Source organism: Heterocephalus glaber, unplaced genomic scaffold, assembly GCF_053883595.1.
Source record: "Heterocephalus glaber isolate CG9 unplaced genomic scaffold, H.glaber_assembly_v1.0 deba00001720, whole genome shotgun sequence".
Classification (NCBI taxonomy): Eukaryota; Metazoa; Chordata; class Mammalia; order Rodentia; family Bathyergidae; genus Heterocephalus; species Heterocephalus glaber.
The window spans coordinates 10,733,161-10,757,537 of NW_028258433.1; positions in this window are offsets into that span (position 1 = coordinate 10,733,161).

Genomic DNA, 24,377 nt, shown 5'->3' on the forward strand with positions numbered 1-24,377 from the left:
TTCTATGTTTGGTGATACTTTTCTTTGTAAGATTGTCTGGGTCATCAGGGTGCCTCTAGCATCCCGCAAAGGTCTGAGAGGCTGACAGTCATCCTAGAATGCATAAAACAGCCTTTTGTGACAAAAAATTATCTGGTCCAAGATGTCAGAGGTGCCATGATTGAGAACCCTGATACAATTTCTGAAAACAGATTAGCATAAGTATTACATATTTTATGATTACTAAAAAGGATTTCAGCCACAAAACTTTCACTCTGTGTAATACTTGTCTTGTTTCCTCACTTAACAAGCACAGATACACTGCTCTTTCTTTACTTTCTTTTAAAATCCATCCATCTGTGAAAAGTTTATTCTCTGTCCAGAAATTACCATAGTTTTAAAAATCACAATAAATATCCTGCTTTTAATCTTTATATCTGGCAACATTATTAGCAAATATTCTTGGAGCTTAAATTCTTGCTACTCAAGAAATTTCCATGCCATATCTGAATGACTTAGTCTTTTTGATTTACTTTGATTTTTTTCTGTGGGATTTGTATCTTGTATATTTGTTTTAATCCTTTGCCCTGCTGTAATAATTTAACAATAATAATAAAACACCTGATTCTGAGTAATTTATAGGGAATAGATACCTATTTATTCACTGGGAATAAAGCCTGGGAAGTTCAAGACCAAGCACTAGCAGGTTTAGTTGTCTGGGACAGCTGCTTTCTGCTCCAACATGGCATGCTGGAGAATGGTTGTTGCATTTCTCAGAAGAAGAGTACTGTGTGCTCCCATGGCAGAAAGCAGAAGGACAAGCAAGCTGAACACTGCATGAAATCTCTGTTGTGAGGACTTGAATTCTATTCATTAAGGAGTGGCCCTCCTGGCCTCATCACCTGTTAGATACTACACTTCTTAACATCATCACATTTGTACACACCTGAATTTTAGAGAGGACACATTAAAATCAGAGCAATATTTGCAAAGTATTACCTTGAGTACTCTTTTTAGATAATTCATTTTATTTTGTATAATATATTCCTTCACAAGAAACTGTTTGGATTATCCAGCTGATGAGAATGTACATACTCACGGGACAGTATCAGACCAGTGTGTTGAACAAAGTTGGAACCTGAAGTGCACACAAGGCTGCCTGCACCAGTCACTGCTCAGTCCTGGGAGATGTTTTCTCAGTAAATGACCTGAGAAAGAATTGGAAATACTTTTCCTAGAATTGCTTTAATAACTTCTCTTCTTTTTCTCATTGTTAGTGATAAACAGTTTTAAAACTATCATACTTCTTAAATGGTTTATGGGTATTAGTGATTCACCTCTGTCGTCTGTGTGTTTTGGCTACATCTAAGTTAGTAGGATCTGGAATATTAATGTCTACAAATTCCTCCTTTCCTATTTGGGTAAAGACTTTCAACTTATTATTTTATTGTTTAAAAGGGGAGTGCTCTAACATAAATCAATGAGGCAGTCCATGTTAGTTGATCTTTATAGTGTGTTTGTGTGTGTGGGGGGGGTGTTTAAATTTTTACCAGAACCTTAATGAAGAGCCAGCCACAAGGACAAATGGCACTGACAGAGAAATGGAGTCAGCTCTTACCCTACCTAACAAGAGCCAAGTACTTTCCTTCCTATCTTTACATTCCTTGTTACCTTATCTGTACCCTTAACTGGCTATACCAGGAGAACTCACACCTTTCATCATAACAAGTGTTATGGAGCAGAATTTTCTCCTATATAGAACCAGTTGCTGGCTCTCGCATTCCTCCAGTACTGACAATTGTTTGATCAGAAACTTACAAGAAGGCTGTCCAAGATTCCCTGGTGGTTTTAATGGAAGAGTGTGTGGGAACGTTATTTCCAGGCTGGGAGTCATCATCAGCTTTAAGCTACATCCTCTTACCTTACATGGAAAACATACTTCTTTCAGCTTAACAAGATCCACTGAAGTGATTTGAGAAGCTGAATTAAGCTATCCCTCTCTAGTTGTTCCCATTATCAGGTTGTTGCTAATTTTTCCTAGTGCTATTTATGTATGTGTTTCTCACTGACCGATTCTTATTAAGATATTTCTGAGAGGTTGGTATTCATAGTATCTTGCAATATATATTGCATTCACCAATTCTCTCATTTTGGAACCCTTGAAAGTAATGATGAAATAGTTTTATTGCTTTCAGCATCCACTGAAATCACTGGGCTACATTTTTAAACTTGAGGCTATTACTTTTTAAAAGTAACTATGTGTAAGTATTTAATTTTATGGACTTCAAGAACAAAGATTTGAATCTCATGCCATGTAAGCCATAGAAGATAACGCTGAAAGAATAATTTGTTTGGGTTTCTGGTCAACATTTTTCTCATTCATTTTACCAGCTATATTATAATTTAGTGATAGTTCCTTCCATTTAGGGATGTACATCATTTACTAACACATTTAGCCTCACATTTGGTGTGAGGGTATTTTGTAAACATAACACTTTACCTTTCACCTATATGACTTATAGATGCAGCATAAATGTAAAAACCATTTAGTACTCATATATTAAAAGTTATGAAAGCTATTTAGAGCCTATTTGTCAATGAACTTATTGGACACCTATAGATTTTGAGCTCTGCTGCCATGCCAAAATCTCATATTTTGGTGCTGATTCATTAAGAAAACATTTTGAATTTTCAGATTTTAATGAAATGTATTTATTTTTATGTTAAATCATATGAATATAAAATACTCATTAAATCAGAACAAATTTGGAACAGGTCCCTTTTTTCTTAAGTGCAAGCCTGTCTCTTTATTGAATTTGCCATAGACATGTCCCCATTTTAGAAACCCATAACTGATAATATTTGAGTGTTTCTCATTCAGTAACACTTTGTTCTCAAGTGGAGACTTTAGTCTTTACTTTATTATTTGGTTCTATGTTTCTGTTGCCTCAAACATGTATCTGCTTCTGCCTCCAGATTGACAGTTGATGTTAAGAACTGTGTCCTCCTTTTACAGGTTAGGCTGTAACAGTCATGGCTGAGATCAGGCTGTTAAAACTTTTTCAGGTTAGGTCTCATTAGGGATTGTTTTCACTCTGATGTTGGTAACTATTGTATAAACTTGCTGTTCTTCCTTTGACATTATGTCACAAGTATCCCCAATGCCATTGAAACTTCATCCTGTGTAACACTGTATGAAATTTTCTAAATTCAAGTGCAGCATATGTTCAGTGCAAAGAACATAGCATTATTAGAAAAGAGCAAGAAAAAAAAACACACAAACTATCAATTTTAATACAGTATTTTCTTAGGTCATATTTTTAATCTTTTGGTGACTTTTATTTATTTTTCACTTCTCATTCTAAAATGAACATTTTCCATGTGATATGTTTTTCTCACTATTGTTAAATTTAATGGCTGAATGTATCAGCTCAGAATTCTCTTGCAAATATCTATCATGACTTTATTAACAATCAAGACTTGAAATTTACCTTATTTTGTGACAAAGTGCAAATAATATCCTTTATCTAGATTACATTAGAAAATTGTCTTAAATTATAGTTCTGGTGAAATCTAATGACATTTTACAACATTTAAAGCATTTTGTTTTCAAATTACACTTCAGATAGACAGTCACAATGCTTTTTCCATCAGAAATAAATGAGGGTGCCTATTTTGACACATGTTTATTGTCCAGTAGAACACTAAATGAATTGTAATTCTTCCTGATTTATTTTCCAGGGAGAAAAAAACTTTTTCCCTTATTTTTCAGGTAAAATTCTTTTATATAACTGAATTTTGTTTGAATAACCAACATTTTACAATAAAATAGGGCTAAAGTTTCCAAGAAATAGCTTTTGAATTTAAATATTACCATTTTTTTCTTTCCATAGTTAATGCTTTTTATGATTTTTAGAGGGATTAATTTAGAAGATTAAACTTAAGTTGTTTTATACAGTTGATAAGTGATGGACTTAATAAATGGCAACATGTAATAGACCCGCTCAATTAGCATTTATGCTTGTATAATATATTATTTGGGATTTTAAAGTATTTTAATTACACCAAAATGATAAAAAGTAGAATGCTGGAATGTGAAATAGGTGATTTTTTAAGCTAATAATAAGAGTGATGTAAAGAGAAAGGGCCAAATTTCAAGAATTAATTAGAATTTAAAGTTATATAAAATTTTTATTTAAAGGAAAGATACTATGTGAAGTCAGATTTTCCATGTTCTGACATTTTAATTGTTTCAGAAAAAATGTTACAATCCACAAGTTTTTACTCTTATTACTGAAAGCTTCACACTGAAAACAATGCATTTCAGCTCATGCAGAGTTTACAATTATATATATATATATGTATATATATTTTACTACCTTTCTCAGCTTTTCCTTTGAGAATACTGTTAATCTGATTCCTAACAGAAAAACTGCTCTGTACTTTTATGGAAGAAAGGAATGTGTTTCCTTGGCAACTGGATCCATGTGCAATCTCTCAGAACAGCTCCTCCTACACTCCAGTTTCCTAGGTAGCAGCCTGCATATATTTCATAAAGACAATAGGGTAATGGGAAAGATATTATCCTGTTCAACACTGTTTGAGAAAATCTTCAATGGGAAAGATGCACTTGCAATAATAACTAGCAATTTTAGGGAAAATGTTAACTGTATAATAAAGTTGCTTCCTCTGTCTAATTAGGAATTAGCAAATTAATTTAATGTCCAAAATATATTAAGTATTCATATACTTTATTTTTTAACTGGTGAAAGTAACCATCTCTCACTCTACCTTATCCCCATCACCCCATTACCAAAGAAGTAGCTCACATATATTGCCAGCTAAAACTGAAGTAGAGTTTCCGATGAGCACTTTCAGGTTAAACAGTGACTACTTCATAGTACCTAATTCTGTCACCAAAGCTGAAAAGCTAACCCTTTATATTACATGAATAGAAGAGACTGTGTTGATCTCAAATTAACTCTAGAAGTGTCACTAAAGCTTAAAACATCTCAATAAAATTTGTCTATAGATCTTGAAAATACTAGTAGATAAATGATGGATGGCTTAAAGGACTAGATAATTTTAGTAAAACAAAAAATTAAAAGATGAAAATTGATTATAGAAGAGAAAATTGATTATATACAGTGAAGAATTAAGGTTATTATCATAGGCCTAAGGGTAGATGAGAAAAGTTAAGGGAATGCATTTACATTGTGCAGATACCACTATTTTTACTCATATGGAAACATTCAAAATAAATTAAATTAAAGAGCAGATGTGTGTTGTTAAGTATGGACAGAGCTAACTCAAAATTTTCTGGCTAATTAGGAATGTTTACAAGTCAAAAACTGTTTATTTTTCCAACTTCTTTAAATTCTTAATTTTGTATGATAGGAACGCCTATTCTCTGACACACAACTTTTCTTTCACAAGGCAGTTAAATGTAATTAGCTATTGAGCTGCACAAAAAGAAAATATAATTTATCTATAATTAATCAGCTCTGGGGCATTATGAATTTCAAATTATATGCAACTAGAGATTAGATGCAACAGATTACATTGTTTAAACCTGTTTTTCTGAACACTTTAGCAGAACATCTTTACCGTTAGAATCAGAAAGGGAGAGTATCTCAATATGCTCATGTTAATCATTTGTGATCATTAGATAGTTTATATACATGACTATTCCTGAGCCAAAAATGGGACAATTTTTCAGTAAAATATTGCAAAAAAATATTTTACATTGCTTTTTCAAATCTACTTAGTTTCTTTCCTTTGCTCTCTAACATCCTTTCCATTCAATCACTTAATTATTGAGTTAATTGAAATTCTGCATTTCTGCTTAATGCACAACAGGTCTTTTTTAGGTCAACATAGCTATATTAATAAATACATTTAACCTTGCATATGAATATATAACTTATAAATTCATCCTCTAATGGATACTTAACTTCAATTTTTTGAGTCCACATAATACACACATTTCTTTTCTATTTTCATGGTTCCAAAAAGGAAGTACCATAAGGCTTGAATTAGTCTTTTGTTTGTTCTTTAATTTTATTGGTACATTTAAGGTATACAATATCCTGACATTCATCACTGGAAATTTGCACCTTTACATAATCTCTCTTGGTTCTTATTTTTCCCCCTTCCCCTGCCCTCCCTTCAACCTCTCTATCCCTCCCTATCTACAGAGACTTTGTTTGCTTTTTTCCATTTTCTCATATTAATTCCATTCCCTTCTTTCCTTTCCTCTACCCCTCTCACTTCCCTCTCCTGCTTGCCCCTTTTCTTCCTATTCCACATTATCGATTATACCTTTTAGTCCTTATTTACACTTTCAGTTTCTCACACTAGAGAAACTATTTGGAAGTTAAACCTGTGTGTTCTATTTATTTCACTTAAGAGTATCACCTCAGTGTGCATTTATTTGCCTATAAATGTCTCTAGTTTCTCATTCTTTATGGCTGAGTAGTACTCCATTTTATAAAAAAAAAAAACACCACATTTTCTTTATCCAGTCTCTAGTTGATCAGCAATTGGGTTGCTTCCAAGTTTTAGCTATCACTAATTGTGTTGCTATGAACATGGGTGCACATATATCACTCTAGATTCTTTTAATTATTTGGGGAAGATACCCAGTAGGGAAATAGCTGGATCAAATGGGACTTCGAGTCCTAGTTCCTTGAGGTATCTCCATATTGATTTCCACAATGATTGCCCCAGTCCACACTCCCACTAACAGAGAAGTAGGGTTTCTCTTTTCCCACAGTCCGGCCAGCATTTGTTATTGGTTGATTTCATGATAGCAGCCATTCTTTCTGGGGTGAGGTGGAATCTCACCATGGTTTTCAGTAGCATCTCTTGAATGACCAGCTTTGTTGAACATTTTTGCATATGCTTATTTGCACTTTCTACTTCTTTGTCTGAGAAATGTCTGTTCATTTCAGATGCCCATTTTGGACTGGATCTTTAAATTTGGGAGGTCTGATTTTTTAAGCTCTTTACATATTCTAGATAGTAGACCTTTGTCTGAGGGACAGCTGGTGAAAATTTTTTCCCACATTGTGGGTTGTCTCTTCACACTGGTGGTTGTTTCTCTTCCTGTGCAGAAGCTTTTTAATAAGAAGAGATCCCACTTGATGATTGTTTGTGCTAGTGCATGGCAACTGAGGCTTTGTTCATAAAATCTTTTCCTACACCAATGTCTTCAAGAATTCTGCCTAACCTCTGTTCCAGCTGGTTCAGCATTTCTATTTTAATATTTAGATCTTTAATCCATTTTGACTTTAGTTTAGTGCATGATGAGAGATACAGGTCTAGATTTAATCTTTGGCAAGATGAAACCCAACTTTTTCAGCATCATTTATTAAAGAGGCTATCTTTCCTCCAGTGAGGGTGTTTAGCTCCTTTGTTGAAGATGATGTGGCTGAGTGTTTCTGGAGTTGTTTCTGCATCTTCTAATCTGTTCCACTGGTCTTCAGGTCTGTTTCTTTGTCAGCATCATGCTGATTTTTTTGTTGTTGTTGTTCTGGGGATGGAACTTGGAACCTTGTGCTTGCTAGATCACCAGCCTACAACCATGCTGATTTTATCACAGTGGCTTTGTAGTATAGTTTCAAGTTAGGGATTGTGATGCTCCCTACCTTGTCTATATTGTCTAGTATTGCTTTTGCTATTCTAGGTCTCTTCTTGTTCCAAATGAATTTTTGGATTGTTTTCTCCAGGTCTGTGAAGTATGCTACTGGGATTTCAGTTGGGATTGCATTGAATCTATATAGCAGTTTTGGAAGTATGGCCATTTTCACTTTGTTGATTCTTCCTACCCAGGAGCAAGTGATGTCTTTCCATTTTCTGATATCTTCTTCAATCTCTATTTTCAGAGTGCTACAGTTTTCAGAGTAGAGGGTTTTCATTTCTTTTGTTAGGTTGATTCCTAAGTATTTCAACTTTTAGATGCTATTGTAAAAGGAATTGATTTCCCCATTTCTCTCTCACTGAGGCTGTTTTTTGTGTACAGAAAAGCTATTGAATTTTGTGTGTTAACCTTGTGTCCAGCTACATTACTGAATTTGGTTATTAAGTCTAGAAGATGTTTGGTGGAGTTCTTGGTCTCTTCTATGTAAAGTATCAGGTCATCTGCAAATACTACAGTTTGACTTCTTCATTTCCTATCTTTATTCCTTTTATTTCTTTCTCTTGTCTAATTGTTGTGGTTAATGTTTCCAAGTTTATATTGAACAGGAATGGTGATAGTGGCCATCCTTGTTTTTTCCTGATTTTAGTGTGAAGGATTTCGGTTTTTGACCATTTAGTATGATATTGGCTGTTGGTTTCTCGTAGACAGCTTTTATCAGATTGAGATAGAGACTATTTTAATTTTTTGGAGAGTTTATCATAAATGCATGTTGGATTTTGTTGAATGCTTTTTCTGCATCTGCTGAGATGATCATATTTTTTATCCTTGGCTCTATTGATATAGTATTGTATTGATATTGCATAGTATCTATTGATATTGATTACATTGATTGATTTGTGTATGTTAAACCATCCCTTCATTTCTGTGATGAATCCCACTTGGTCAGCATATATGATCTTCTTTATGGCCTTTGGCATTCTCTTTGCCAGTATCTTACTAAGGATTAATTACATTTTCAATTTCATTGATTGATATTAGGTTGTTTAGAATTTTTAGGTCATCTTCATTCAACTTTGGTAATTCCTACGTGTCTAGGAATCTGTCCATTTCTTTTGTACTTTTCATCTTATTGACATATAGGTTCTCAAAGTAGGTATTGATGATCCTCTGGATTTCTGCTGGGTCTGTTGTAATTTCACCCTTTTCAAATCCTAATTGCATGGATTTGGGCCTTTTCTTTCCTTTTTCTGATAAGGTTGGCTAAGGGTTTTTCAATTTTGTTTATTCTTTTGAAGAAACAACTCTTGGCTTCATTGATTGTTTTTGTATTGTTTTCTTTGTCTCCATTGCATTGATTTCTGCCCTGACTTTTATAATTTCCTCCCTTGTATGGGCTTTGGGTTTCTCCTGCTCTTCTTTTTCTAGAAGCTTGAGGTCCAGCATCAGATTATGTAATTGAGCTTGCCCTGTTTTCCTAAAGTCAGTATTCACTGCTATGAATTTCAGTTGTAAAACTGCTTTCATTGTGTCCCATAGATTCTGATATGTTGCATTGGCATTGTTATTTAATTGTAAGTACTGTCTGATTTCTTCTTTAATTTCCTCTGTGACCCATTGGTTATTCAGAGTGTGTTGTTCAATTCCCATGTGTTTACAAAATTCTTGCTGTTTCTTTTGCTATTGATCTCCAATTTCATTGCAATATACACTAATAATATACAGGGGATAACTTCAATTCCTTTGAACTTACTTAAACATGTTCTATGAGTGAGTATGTGGTCCATTTTAGAGAATGACCCATGAGCAGCTGAAAAGAATGTGTATTCTGATTTTGTGGGGTGGAACACTCTGTATACATTTGTTAAGTTCATTTGTTCAAGAGTTTGATTTTCTAGTATTTCATTGTTTATATTTTGTCTAGTTGATCTATCTATTTGTGACAGTGTGGTATTGAGGTCTCCCACTAATATTGTATTAGTGCTTTATTTGATTTTTAATGTCTGTTAGTATTTGTTTTATATAGTTGGGGGCACTAGTGTTTGGTGCATATATTTTTTGTTTGTTTGTATGTTTTGGGGTTTTTTTGGTACCGAGGATCAAACTCCAGTCCTTGCATTTGCAAGGCTGGTGTCAGCACCACTGAGCTAAATCCCCAGCCCCTGGTGGATATATATTAATGATTTTCATCTCTTCCTCTTAGATTGTTCCATTTACGAGGATGTAGTGTCCTTCTTTGTCTCTCTTAATTAGTGTTGGTTTGAAATCCACTTGATCTGCAAAGAGGTTAGCTACTCCTGCTTTTTTGGGGGGGTTCCTGTCATATGGAGCATTGTTTATCACCCTTTAACTTTCAGTCTATGAGTTCCTTTTTGAATTCAGTGTGTTTCTTGTATGCAGCATATTGTTGGATCTTGCTTCTTTACCCATTTGCCAGTCTATTTCTTTTGATCGGTGAATTGAGACCATTAACATGGGTGGTTATAACTGATACATATTGACTTATCATTGTCATGACTTTTTCTTTTTGTTGGATTCTCCCTCTTTGCATTTAGTTTCTTGTTGTGGATGATGGATTCATTCAGCAGGGCTTCATGAGGTTTTGATCTTCATTGCTTTTTCCTAGGATACTGTCTTAAATTTTTGGAGGTCTGGTTTGGTATTCATGAAGTTCCTAAGGTGCTCTTTGTCATGAAAGTATCTTATTTCTCCATCAATTTTGATAGAAAGTTTTACATTGTGCATCCATCTGTTTTGAAGGTTGTTTTCCTTTAGGGCTTGAAATATGTCACTCCATGCTTTTCTTGCCTTGTGGGTTTGTGTTGAGAAGTCTGATGTGATTCTGATGGGCTTTCTTTTGTATGTGATTTGTTTCTTTTCTCTAACTGCTTGTGGAATTTTGTCTGTTGTATTTCTGAAGCCTTAACTGTTACATGCCTATGTGTAGTTATTTTTGTATTACAGGTAGTTGGTGTCCAATATGCCTCACTTATCTCTAGTTCAAGTTCTTTTCCCCTATTTGGAAACTTTTTTGTCATTACTTCTGTGAACAGTTTTTTATGTCATCTGCTCTCTCTCTCCTTTTTCTTCATTGACTACAATCAGTCTGATCTTATTCTTCTTTGCATTGTCTAGCAGATGCTGGATTTATTTCTCATGATCCCTTACTATTTTTAAGAAATTTTTTTTCATGGTCACTGATTGCAATACTATCTTCTACATCTAAGATTCTATCCTCAAATTGGCTCCTTCTGCTGTGTAAACTTTCAATGGAGTTTTTAATCTCCTGGAAATCTGTTTGCATCTGTTTTACAGGTTCCATTTATTTCCTATGTTGAGATTCCATCGTGTTTTTCAGCTCTTGTATTTTTTTTTCTATGTTTACTCTAGATTTATTAATCATGTCTTATACTATGGGCACAATCTCTGCTCTTATCTGAGATATTTTTTCTGATTTCATTTTTTCCAGATCCTGTTTTGTTGCCAGTTCAGGGAGTCCAGCTGGTTGAGTATCAGATTGTTCCATCTGGTTGCCCTTTGGTGTTGCCTTAGGTGATCTGGAAGTTTGGTTTTGAGATTTATTTATGTGTCTTCTCATTTCAACAAATGCAGTCTGCTGTGCCTTTGTTGAGGTGACTTTTTGCTCACCCAATGTTCTTGAATTCTCAGCAAACCACTGAGTAACCTTTAATCTGCTGCTCACCAGTACACCAATTCCTGAGTTCATAGTGGTGGCCTTCTGGATCCCTGAGCTGACCTGTTGTCTGGGTGGGCTTCTGGCTCTGGCCTGTGCACACTTGGGATGGTATCTAGGCATGCTTCTCACTGGGGCCCTTGTGTATCTTTGGTCTGGGAGAGCCTTTGGCTGGGGGCTGAACGCCCCAGTTCCTGTTGTCTGCACAGGGTTTGGCTAGGGTCTCCATGTACTTCTCAATGTTATGGGGTGAGCCTCTCAGTATTGCTTGTGTGCCTGTGTAGCTCTTTTCCAGGAGGGTTCTTGGCTGTGGCCAATGGTATGATGGGCCTCTGGCTGAAACTTGTGGGCCTATGGAGCTCTTTTCTGGTGGGACTTTGACTTTGGCTCTGGGGTTGGGGTGGAGCCCAGGCTGGGATCTGCCTGCAGCCACATAGGTCTGGGTCTCACAGCTGCTCCCCAGGATCTGCATGCACTTACTGAAGATTCCATCAGTAGGCTGAAAGTTAGTCTTAGAAAGTGATTTTGAGAGTATAATGAATGACAGGTTGTAAATAATTTATGACAATAGCACATGGCTGTGTGACTGTACCATACAGTGCCTAAAATACTCCATTTGCAAGTTTACTCATTTCATTAGGCAAATTGGCTGTTTGATTCAGCCACATCTTTCTTTAACTCTGTTCTTAAAGGACCTTCCTTTTCTTTTTCATAATTATAAATCCAACTTTCTCACTTCTGTTTTCAAAAGCAAAACTGCAAAAATAGCAGAGAGAAAAATATTTATTTAGTTATTTATCTAGTAAGTGTTGGTTTTAGCATGTGCTAGGTGTGAAGTGTTGCAAAACATGGACAAAATCAATTAGTTATATGTGCTAATTGAAATCTTGTTGCACTTTCAATCTTCTTTATAATATAATTTTATCAGGCAATTCTGTTTACATTGCTTTTATGTCCAACTAAGGTTTAGAGACACAGTCTGGCTGTTTCTAGAATAGGTTTTGTTTTGCTTTTAATGAGTTTCTCATTACCAGTAATAATGAACCATGAACATTTGTGAATACCTATGAAATACATGAAAATGAGCAAAACAAGAATAGGAAAATAGCCGACATCTGGTTTGATTATGTGGAAGCGAGGCTTATTCTGATGAATTACAAAATTACTCTTCATTTAGTAATAACTTACTGCCTTTTGGCATAGTGATTCCAAACAAAGAATCTCACAACAATTTATGTACATGTTCTAACACAGTTTAATTTTACCCAGGTGAATAACACTAAAATTTAGGTCATATATGATATGCATATAATAAATACATTTAATTTTTATTATTTGATTCATATATTATCGCATTTCATTAAAGAAAAAAAATGTTTTGAATTGAACATTTACTTTTTTTGATAAACAACTGATTTAATTGTCATCTGACATAGCATACAGAATCTCTTGGTTGGATCAATTAATCAGAGATTTCCTCTGACCCCTTGTCAATTCTAAGATACTCTAAATTTCATGACATAGTTTTGTAATATGGGTGTTTGAAAGTTTTTATAAGCTGTTGAACTTTATTCTTTTCAAATCATTTTAGATATATTTGCTACATAGGGAACATTTATACCTCTTTTCAACAAAATTGTTAATCTATCTAAAACTGGCAGAGTAGTACTTCCTATTTATGTGATGTAATTATGATACATTTCTTTTAAACTCCTGCCTAACAATTTTGGATATAGTAAAGATTTCCTACATGAAACTGGAAAGTAAACTTCCCCAGCTGAAACACTCTATGTATTTGTCAGTAGTATAAATACACTTTTGAAGAAATCACTAATGTGATAGAATCTAATTTCAAGGCTTTTTGAAACTATAAAAAATAATCTGGAAATTTGAATGACTATGGAGAAAATTCAAATTTGACATTTAAAATATATTCTTTAGGTTTATAAAACTCTACGTGGAACTATAAAATAGATCTTTGCAAAAATGTATTTCTTTATTCAGTGAGATAATACATGCTCTTACAAGCCCTCCATATCTACAATATTGCAGAGAAGGAAAAATAATCTCTTCTTCTACACAATAATAAACTGCTATTGTTCAAAACATTACTAATTATATTAAGTTCATATAAGTAATAAACTCTAGTCCCACAATGAAAACATTCTTTTTTTTATTTGTTTAATAAAATTAATAAGAAAGACAAAATGTCTGTGAAAAATAATATGGAATATCCTCCTTTAATATATGCTGTAAAATAAACTGATAAAATAATTAGACATTGTTCCATCATTAGGAAAATAATAATAATATATAGATATTTAAACTTTCCAGTAATTGTACTTTGTCAAATTTTGAAGAAATGCAAATAGACAGAAATGATATTAGTATAACTGAGAAACTATTAAGAGGTAGTAAATAATCATGAAATTAATCAAATCAATCCAAGAACTGAAGTATAATAAATAACATGTTATCTATTGCTGCTTCTTCTCTTCTTAGCTCCCTATTTTGTATACTTTGCTCTACATATTTGAAACAAGTTGTTTAGGTTTCTCTTGCTACATTAATGAATCTATAATAACATATTGTAGATTATCTTGTGAGAATTAAAATGCTCTTACTCAATACCATGCTTCCAAGATCCATTCATGTTCAATTAAAATTCATTATTTTCTCTGCTGTATTATGCCTTATTTTGTAAATACACTACAATAAATTTGGAATTTTTTTGTTTCTCTTTTTTTCTGCTAATGCATATCATTGGGAATACTCTCTCAGATATGGTACACATTGGCAAGGGCTTAGGTGTAGGTCTATGAGTCAAATTACTACCTAAAGAGATACAGAAATATTTAGCTTAGTGGATGATGTTAGATTGTTTTCCAATGAAATCTGATTGTATTATCTGACTTCCTAATATTGTTTCAATATTCATAATAGCTACTATATGGAATTCATCTAGATTTCCAACAATGGATGATAAAAGAAAATGTGGTATATGCACAAAATGGAATAGCATTTATCCATAAAAAGAAAAATATCCTCATTTGTACCAAAACAAGTGAAACAGGAGGGCATTATATTAAGTAAATTAAGCTAGACAGAAAAAATATTACATATTGTATTTGATCATGACAGTTTGATTTGAATATGGAATAGTGCTAAGTGGATGCTAAAAAGGTGATGGTAGAGGAATAGAGGGATCTAAGATAACCAGTACCCAAATATATTAAAACAGAAGTAATAAATTCTAGTGTTCTACAGCACAGTGGGTTTACTGTTGTTCACAACAACCTAGTACAATTTTTATGAGTAACTAGAAGAAAAGAGCACAAATGTTTCACATACAATGTAATGACAAGGAGTTGGAAATGTCAATTCCTTTCGTTGTGATGATACAGATCATATACATGTATCTAATTATCACAGTGTATTCCATTGTACAATTAAAATAATTATAAAAACAAAACAATGGTTTTGTTAACATAACAAAATGTTTATATAACATAGTAAATAGTTTACACATATATAGTACATATATAACATATAGTCACATATAGTTTGTTTTATAAACTACAGTTTTTATAGTTTGTTGATGAAACAAAATTGTTATGTAAAAATAATGGGTAATATGCTAATAATTCTGTGTTCTTTTTTTAAACCACAGTTAGAGTTGATTTTATATTTAATACTGTGGAAAAGACTCCTGAACTTAAGTGGCTTTTTATCTCACTTATCATCTTGCACATGCTAAATTTGCACTTTCTCTTCTTCCTACAAGAAATGCTTTCCCTCAAGGCTTTTTGCTGGTCCTACTAGACTTTGTTCAGAACTTACAGCTCTGTCTTCAGAAATGCCTTCCCTGCTCCAACCTCCATCTGAACTGGTCTATTGCTACATCTTCTTGGTTGCTATCTTCTTCTACTACTTTAATCTCCTATTAAATACCTATCATCTATTGAAATGATGTGTTTACTTGCTTATTCTTTCATCTACTAAATTCATATGAAATCCCGCAAACAGTCACCGCATCATTTACTTGTATTTCAAATTCCAAAGACCTTTCTCTAACAAGGTATCTATTTGGAAAAAAATGGATGAATAGTGAATGATCAAAGTACTTTTCTTTTGAGTGAAGGATACTGTTTCTTATGATAAATACCTTAGAAACTTGCAATTTGAAGGTATCATATTCAACAATGTCATTTTTTTATACATATAGATCATTTTTCAAGAACTAGCATTTGCTAATAAATATTTGTTAAATTAGAATAGTGTGAGTAGTCAAGAATAAAGTATATACATTTAATTATTGGTTGTTTTATTTGTTAATTGAAGAAATATTATTTCTGAAATTGGAGAATGGTTTTTCTATTACTAGAAAATTACACTCAATGGTTTTTATTTCAAATTTCCCACATACCAAGCATATACTCAAGTGAATACCTTATAAATATATCCATATGTGTGTTCTTACACACACACACACACACACACACACTGGTGCAAATATATACATTTCAACTTGATTCTGATTATGTACTAATTAAATGATACAAAATTTGCCTTGAGTTGAAATGATTCTGTTATTTTATTATATTACTCAATAATGTGAAAACACCTGAATTTTGTTATATTGAGAGAGTTTCACTTATGCCTTCAGATCAGTCATTCTTATTATCCATAAAACATTGGTTCCAGGAAATCTGTGGATGCTCATATCCCTTATATAAAGTATCGCAACATATGGATCAGGCATATCATGAAAATATTGCAGGTTTGCTTCCAGTCCACTGTAATAAAGGTAATGTAATAAATTTAGTCACATGCATTTTTGGTTTCTCAGTACATATAAAATTTGTTTGTACTATTCAGTGGTCTAACTGCAATACTTTTATGCTTAAAATAATTTACATACTTTAATTAGAAATGCTTTCTGCTAAAAAGTGGTAATTATCAGAGCTGTTGAGAAAAAATGATTCTAATAGATTTACTCAACCCAGGGTACACACAAACCTTCAATTAAAAAAACCTATGCAGTTCAATGAATCAAATTATCATATGAAGAAGTATGCCTGTACTTTAAATCATCTCTAAGTTATTAATAATACCTAATGCTTTGTAAATGCTATGTAAAGAATTGTTTTACTGTGTTTTTTAGGAAATAATGAAAGAACTCTGTACTTGTTTGGTTCAGATGCAGCATTTTTTTCCCAAAATATCTTCAATTTGTGGTTGGTTGAATCTACATATATGGAAGGCTGACTGTACTAAATTTAACTACTGAATCAAAATGCCATTTAAAATCAACTGACACTGTGAAAAGGCTAATCTTTGTGGAAAAAATAAAATCTAGACATGGGTATCTTTTAAAAGGCAAATCTTTGGTAAAAAAGAAAAAATACATCTTGAATTATTACATTTAATTTTAAAATAACTAAACACATTTAACTAATTGCCTTTAGGGACTTTTAAACTCAGCCATCTAATGAAGCTTCTGTATAATCACTAGATACCAATACTATATATGTACATTTCAGAAAGCTAGAAGAAAGGATTTTGAGTTTTTACCAAACACAGTGGTGTTTAATGAGATATATTTAATTTATTTACAAATCAAACAACATACCTATGTATCAAAACATCATGTTATTTCACTAATATATATAATTTTATGTTTTTGTATCATTTAAAATTAGTTAAAAATAAATAAAATAAACCTCTAAAGAAAAGAATCTAGGCACAGTCTCTATAGTTGGTTCTATGGGCAGCAATATCTACCACAATCTTGAACTTCTTTAAAGGTGCATGACAGTAACCCTGGAAATCATCAAACCAGCATAGTTTAACAGCCTAAGGTTACTCCTGGAAATGAACAAAAGATCACACAGCAGGAAATATCTATGAGAAACACCAATTCTCAGCACAAACAGTTGGGAAACACATCACCATTATAAGGTAAAGTAGCTTGAGTGTAGCATTTTGCTGAGGTTTTGCCACTGAACTCAATTGTGGTAAGCATGTATGCTAGTCTATACTTCATTTACAAAATGACAAAATTTAACTTTGTTTCCTCAATAATCAGTCACTGCAGTAAATGTTAATCTATTATTAAATAGCTGTTTGGAGTGCTCTTTCAGAAACAATTTCCCAGGTGGAAACAAGAAGGAAAATTAATACAAATAAAAATTGCTTTTCACATTTGTCTTTATGACAAGAGAAAAAAATCTGTAAATCATATATAGTACAAGGAATGAATTTTCTTAGAGAATGTCAACACGAGAATTGGAAAAGTAACATTTTGAATTAAAAAACTGTGATATACACTCAGGTTGAGTCTGTTTATGAATGACACGACATGAAATTCAATCTGCTAAACTGATTCTTAGTCATAAGTCAGCAGAACAAAATAAAGAAGACACTTAGAAGATGATCATTTTCTTTTAATTTAAATACATTTCTACTCAAATTGAAGCTGTAATTTATTTTGGAAGATATCTAAAAATGTTTCTTTTTATTTTACCCAACTGTATTTTCTAGTCTCCATCAGTCATTTACACATAAAATGAAATTTGCCATTTCTTTTCCTGCCTACCCTATTAAAGAAAAATGCTTGCCTCTCGCTAGATTCTCTTGAGCCCCAGTTACTGGAACTGTTCAAAGAAAATAATTTCTCTCTCAGTCTCTCTTATCTAAAGCATATTTTTGCTTTACTCTTCACATTTATTTCAATTTCATAAAGAAGTCCAAGGTTTCCTTATAAAATAATGACTAAATGTTTTCTTTTAAATATCAGTGATGTGTCTTTGAATGGCTACAAGATAAAAGGAGAAAACTTTACTTAATTTAATATTAGATTAAATGAATAATTTCATTTTCATATAAAATTGGTCATAAAGAGAAAGTGGTACCACTTATATTAATAGTTGCTTTCTTTAGAAATCCTTATAACAGAAAAATATCAAATATTAGTTCTAATTCATAATAAATCATGGTTGATTTAGATTTGGGATAAATTACAAGATATTTGAAATGTTTAGCCAATTTCTCATAAATTAAGAAAATTTTGGGCTGGAGATTTAGCTCAGTGGTTCCGATGCCTGCCTTGCAAGTGCAAGGTCCCGAATCCGATCCCCAGTACCAAAAAAAAAAAAAAGAAAGAAAGAAAATTTAAGAAATAAAAATAAATAGCAAGATGAAAGAAAGTTAAGCCAAATTAAAACTTTTTTTCTTAAAAGAAAGATGGATTTAGCTTTTTATAAATAATGTAATATACTGAATAAAGAAAAACTATGCTCCCAGAGAAAGATTGGAAGAATTCAAATACAACTGGGACCCAACAGATTCGAAGGGAACTTTAAATTATCTCTGCTCTAGCTCCAGATGTGGATTGAAATAACTTTTGATATTTTGTAATGAAGGCCTATCTCATTCAAACCTATAATTTAAGTTTAGTTTCCACATGTTTAGGAGACTTCTGAGCAAAAAATTAAAGTGCTCTTTGGTACACACAAAGGTTAGAGCCAATATTTTCTAGATGAAAACCTATTAAAGATTCTCAAGCTAATCCTTAAGCAAATTAACTCAAAGTTAAGAATTTAAAAATACACAAAGAAGTAAGTAAAAGGGTAAGGAAAAGGAATAAATATGAGAAAAGGAAAATAAAGTCATTTTAAGTAGTGAAGGGTGGAAGGGTGGAAGGCAGAGCAGGGGAATGGGGAAAAAATAAGAACCAAGATAAAATATGTAAAGGTACAAATTTCCAACAATCAATGTTATCATATTGTATACCTAAAATGTATCAATAAACTTAATAAATTTTTAAAAAGAAGTAAATGTAGAGAACTCTTAAGAATTCATGAAAAAATATGAAATAAATAATTATGTATGAAATTTTAAAAATGAACTTAAAACAATTATGATTTAAAAGGCTATCAGTAATAGCAGGGAATATTTAAAAATGGACAGAGACATCCAGTAATTAAAAAATAATTAAAATAGAGTCAGTTGCTGAGTAGTGTAGTATATTTGGAATTGATTAATAGCTATTGAAATACAATATTTACCTATGAAGTTACATATGAAAGAGTATAGAGATATAGGGAAAGTGTGGAGCATTGTTTAAGGCACATTTAGAATAAGATAAGAATATTTAATATTTCTCTAAATAGAGTTCTAGAAAAGGAGGTGAGGAGTACCCATTTCTAGTCACATTGCACTGAGAATTCTAAGCACTACGGTTAAAAGAAAATATAAACTTTAGCAAAAAAGAAATGACAGATTATATACAATGGAGTCACGAAGAAAAACAGAATATATTTGAGCAACATATTCAACATATTAGGAAATATAACTACCGATCTAGAACTTCATGCCAAGCAGAACTATTTTTCAATAATGATTGATAAAAATAAACCAAGAGAAGAAAAATAACACAGAAATAAAATTAAGAAAAATAAATTAAAATTTAAGGAACACTTAAAAATACAAAAGAGGTAAACAGCCATTTCACGAAAAAGAATATGAAAATGGCCTAGAAACATATGACATGTCCATCATATCCAACATGAGAAAGGCTAAATAAAATCATAATGAAATAAAGTTTTATGCTCAACAAAACATAGAGTATCTACAAAATGTCAAGTGTTCATGAAAATCTGAAGCAAAAGGAATTCCTATAAAATATATATGCCTACGGAGGAGTGTGTATTGGTATAAACATTTCCAGAGACCATGTGTAATTAACTAGATAATTTGAAATTTAGATATGCTTATGACTAAGCATTTACAATTTTAGCAAATTACCCAACAGAACCAGATAGAAATGAGTTTCAGGAGGCATTTGCAAGAATGTTATTGCAGCACCGATTTTAATACACACACAGAAAATGGTCCACTTGTTTGGGCAATTTGACACGTTCATACAAGTACTATAATGACAGTAGATAAATGAGGTTTGGAGGTAAAAATAACTATGGGATTTTCATACCTAATATTAAAACTACCAAACTTGTGTCAGAAGAACTCTTACCATTCATACAGCATTGTACTGTTTATATAGATGCATATGGTAATTCCAATGCTATATTTATTGTGTTGACATAAGTATGTCATAAAATTAAAGTGGAAATAAAGATCATGTGAAAAAGAAAATCCATAGAAGCAATTAACATTGATGAACAAGTAGCAGAAGTAAAGAAATGTGGTATAATTAAGAAATGGCAAACAAAAATTCTTAAGACTGTTGACTGCCTTATATTAAGTAAAATGAATTGATAGCACATATGTTTTTAATTCATTATATTTTATGATCTATATAAAATATAGTTTTCCACACTTATGAATATCTGAGAATTAATTAAAGTAATGCAGGCAGATAGTTATTACTTTAGAAATTAATTTGAATTAGTTATACATTGCATCAATTAATCATTAAAATCAAGATGGTAGAATAGAAATTCCATGTGCACAACTCCGTCAAAGAGAAGAACCAGGGCAACAAAGGAAATACTGTATTTCTAGGAGAGATTAAAGGAGAGAATTCTAGAAATCATCAAGGAAGTGACAGGAACCCTAACTAGCACCAAGAGTTAGAGAGTTGGAAGAGTAACCTAGAAAAAAAGAACAAAGAAAATTAGAACTTCTAACCCAGAATGTGTGCTGAGGGAAGGCTGATGGATCAAACACTTCGTGGAAAAGGTAACCAGGAAAATGTTGGGGACTTAAACCATAGCAGTGCAGTGGCTGTTCTAACTGCAGAACATTCCTTGCAAGACTTAAGTCTAGGTTGGGGAGCTAGCTTGTCTAATACTGACTGAACCAAAGAAGGAACTCCCTAAGGACCCTGACCAATAACCCACAGTAAAGCTGCTACAACTGCTACTGCTAGGCTCCATCTTTCCTTAGGTACCCAGTGCCAGTTCCATTTTTCTGCCAGAAACCTTGGGCCAATGCATTATAAACCAGATGGAAAACAGCTACCTCAATATCCTACAGCTTCAGAATCAGCAACTGCCACAAACAGAAGCCTAAGTCCCAAGCATACTTGCTCTACAGGTACTAAGGAAGGTATCAGTTTGAGACTATCACTAAGATTACAAAGTCTGTTTCATCTGCATAAGAAGTTAGGAAAGGTCACAGTCTTACAGCTCCAGGAATGTGGCTACAAAAATTTGAAGCCTAGTCCCCACCAGAGCTTGCACTGTATGACCTAGCAACTTTTTTATCCATGTCCTGGAATTCCAGGACTGTAGATACCAAAGTCAGAAACACTGATACACTTGTGCTTGACCTGTGGGACATAGGTCTTAAACCTCTAAAACTATGCACACCAATTCCATAAATTCAAATGGGACAAAGGTTCTAGGAGAAGTTAGTAAATGTCCCCACCAGAGCTCACAGATTTGGGACCGATGCTAATGGTGTTCAAAGCCCTGATATCAAATGTGCTTGTCACTTGGGACTTGAGAAGGTATTATCTGAATTCACCAACTCCATGATAATAGCTAACAGTGTTCACTATAACCACCTACCGTCATTCTTTAATAAGGAAACATTCCCTTCATATTCCACAAACTCAACTCTAGTTACCAGTTCCACAGACCTCAACTCTATGTCACATGACTGCATAATGCAAGAATGAGGAAGTTCCCATCCTGTGGCTTCAAAACTGTGACTGCTGGTTCCAGAAGCCCAGGCATTCCTCACAGTCATTTTGAGAGTCCTAAAGAACGTCATCATTGCTTCTTTTGGTTTGGAATCATGGTAATTGGTGCCAAAATGCTTGGAATCACCTGTGCTTGCTGCTAGAAACTAAAAGAAAGTCCTTTTCACATTCTATATTACTGACTCTTCTACAAGTCTTTACCCATCAGTGCTCAAATACGTAGATCTTGAAACCATGCACCTTTGGAAGCCTGTGTCCACTGCACAGTTGCTGCCTTGATGAACTACTGCAGTCTAGCCTTTTAAGCACACACAGATACTGGTGACATCAATCAAAGATGAATGAAACATATAAAAATTACACTGTTTGAGCTCCCCTATAGCAAAAGTCAAATCACCTACTCAACTGACATGTTATATTCCATCTAAATGCATAAATCTTTCCCTAAAGCAACTGCTCCATAAAGTTGGAAGAGGTAAATATTACACTACTTATACAGACATGACAAGAAATATAAAAGTAAATACGATACCTTAAGAAAAAAACAATTCTACAGAAACCGATCCCAATTTGAAGGAAATCTATGGCACACCTGAAAAATAATTCAAAATAATGATTCTAAAGAAACACAGTGAGATGGTAGACAATACAGATAAACAACACAAATAACAATTTAAAATATGAATAAGCAATGTACCAAAAAGAGAGAAATAATTAAAAAGAACCAATCAAAACTCCCAGAGCTATTATCTTTATTCAATATAATAAAAATGCAATGGAGAACTTCTGTAACAGACTACAACAAGCAGAAGAAAGAACTTCTAAACTTGAGGTCTTTTGAATTAACCCAGTCAGAGCAATGAACAAACAGAATTTTGTTTTAAGAGAAAATCTACAAGACTTATAGAACATATTTTTAAAGCAAATATTTGGATTATGGAAATTCCAGACAGTAAAGAAAATGAGAAAGACATAAAAAACATATTTCATGAACTAGTAGCTGAAAACTTTCCAAATCTTCAAAGAGATATAGATATCCAAATAAAAGAAGCCAATGAAACCAAGCAAAATATATCTTCACCAAGTAATATCATAGTCATAATATCAAAAATGCAAGACATTTAATCCTAAAAACAGTAAAAGTACTAAATCATATATAATGGAATATCCTTTAGCCTTATAGAATACAGCATATTTTTCAGCAAAAATCTTACACACCAGAGGAGAATGGGTTAATATAACAAAGTTCTGAAAGAAAAATTACTGCCAGGTGAAAATACAATACCTAACTAACAAAAATATCCTTCAAAAATGAAAGAGAAATAATGTTTCCTGTCAAGCAGAAACCGAGGGAATTCATTACCACCAGACCAGTCCTACATGAAATATTTATATGAATCCTACACTAGAAACAGAAGAGTAGTTAATAGGACACACCTGTGTAAATATTAAATAGTTTCTCTGGGGTGAAAAATTAAAAGTGTAAATAGGGATCAAAATGTATAATTGATATTGTGAAATAGGAAGAAAAGGGCTAAAGGAGTAGGGGAAGTTAGATGGGTAGGGGAAAATAAAGAAGGGAAAAGGAAAAAATGTGAGAAAAGAAAAAAATGGAAACAAAATCTTTGTAAATAGGGAAGGGTGGAGGGGGTGAAGGGAGGCAGGGAATGGGGAAAAAATAAGAACCAAGATACATCGTGTAAAGGTACAAGATCTCAATGATGAATGTAACTGTATTGTATACCTAAATGTACCAATAAACTTAATGGAAATAAAAAGAAACAGAAGAGTAATTACCACCATGAAAATAAATGAATACAGAAAATTCACTATATGAATAAATATACAGAAGAGAAGAGAATCATACCTTAGCATTATAGAAAATCAAATCTCAAAAATAAATAAGAGAGGTGGAAAGAAATGAAAAGTATACACAACAAGAAAATTACAGTTTAAAAAATGACATAAGAATTTTCTTAACTATCAATAGCAGTCTTAAATAGATTAAATTTATCGATTAAAAGACATAGGTTTGAAAATAAAGATCCAGCTATATGTTGTTTACAAGAAATTTATTTCACTAGCAAAGCTATTCATAGTCTAAAAGAGACAAGTTGGAAAAAATTTTATTGTGAAAATGGAAAGGAAAAGTGAGTGGGAGTAGCTATATTGCTATCAGATAAAGGAGACTTTAAAATAAAAAAATATACAGAGATAAAGAAGGTCATGATATATTGATTAAAAGATCAATTTAGCAAGAAGATCTACCAATTGTAAATATAAATGTACTCAACAGGAATATTCAAATAAATACAGCAAAAGATCCAAGGGCACTTCAACACATCACTTTTGCCAAAACACCCATTATTCAGACAGAAAATCAACAAAGAAACTTC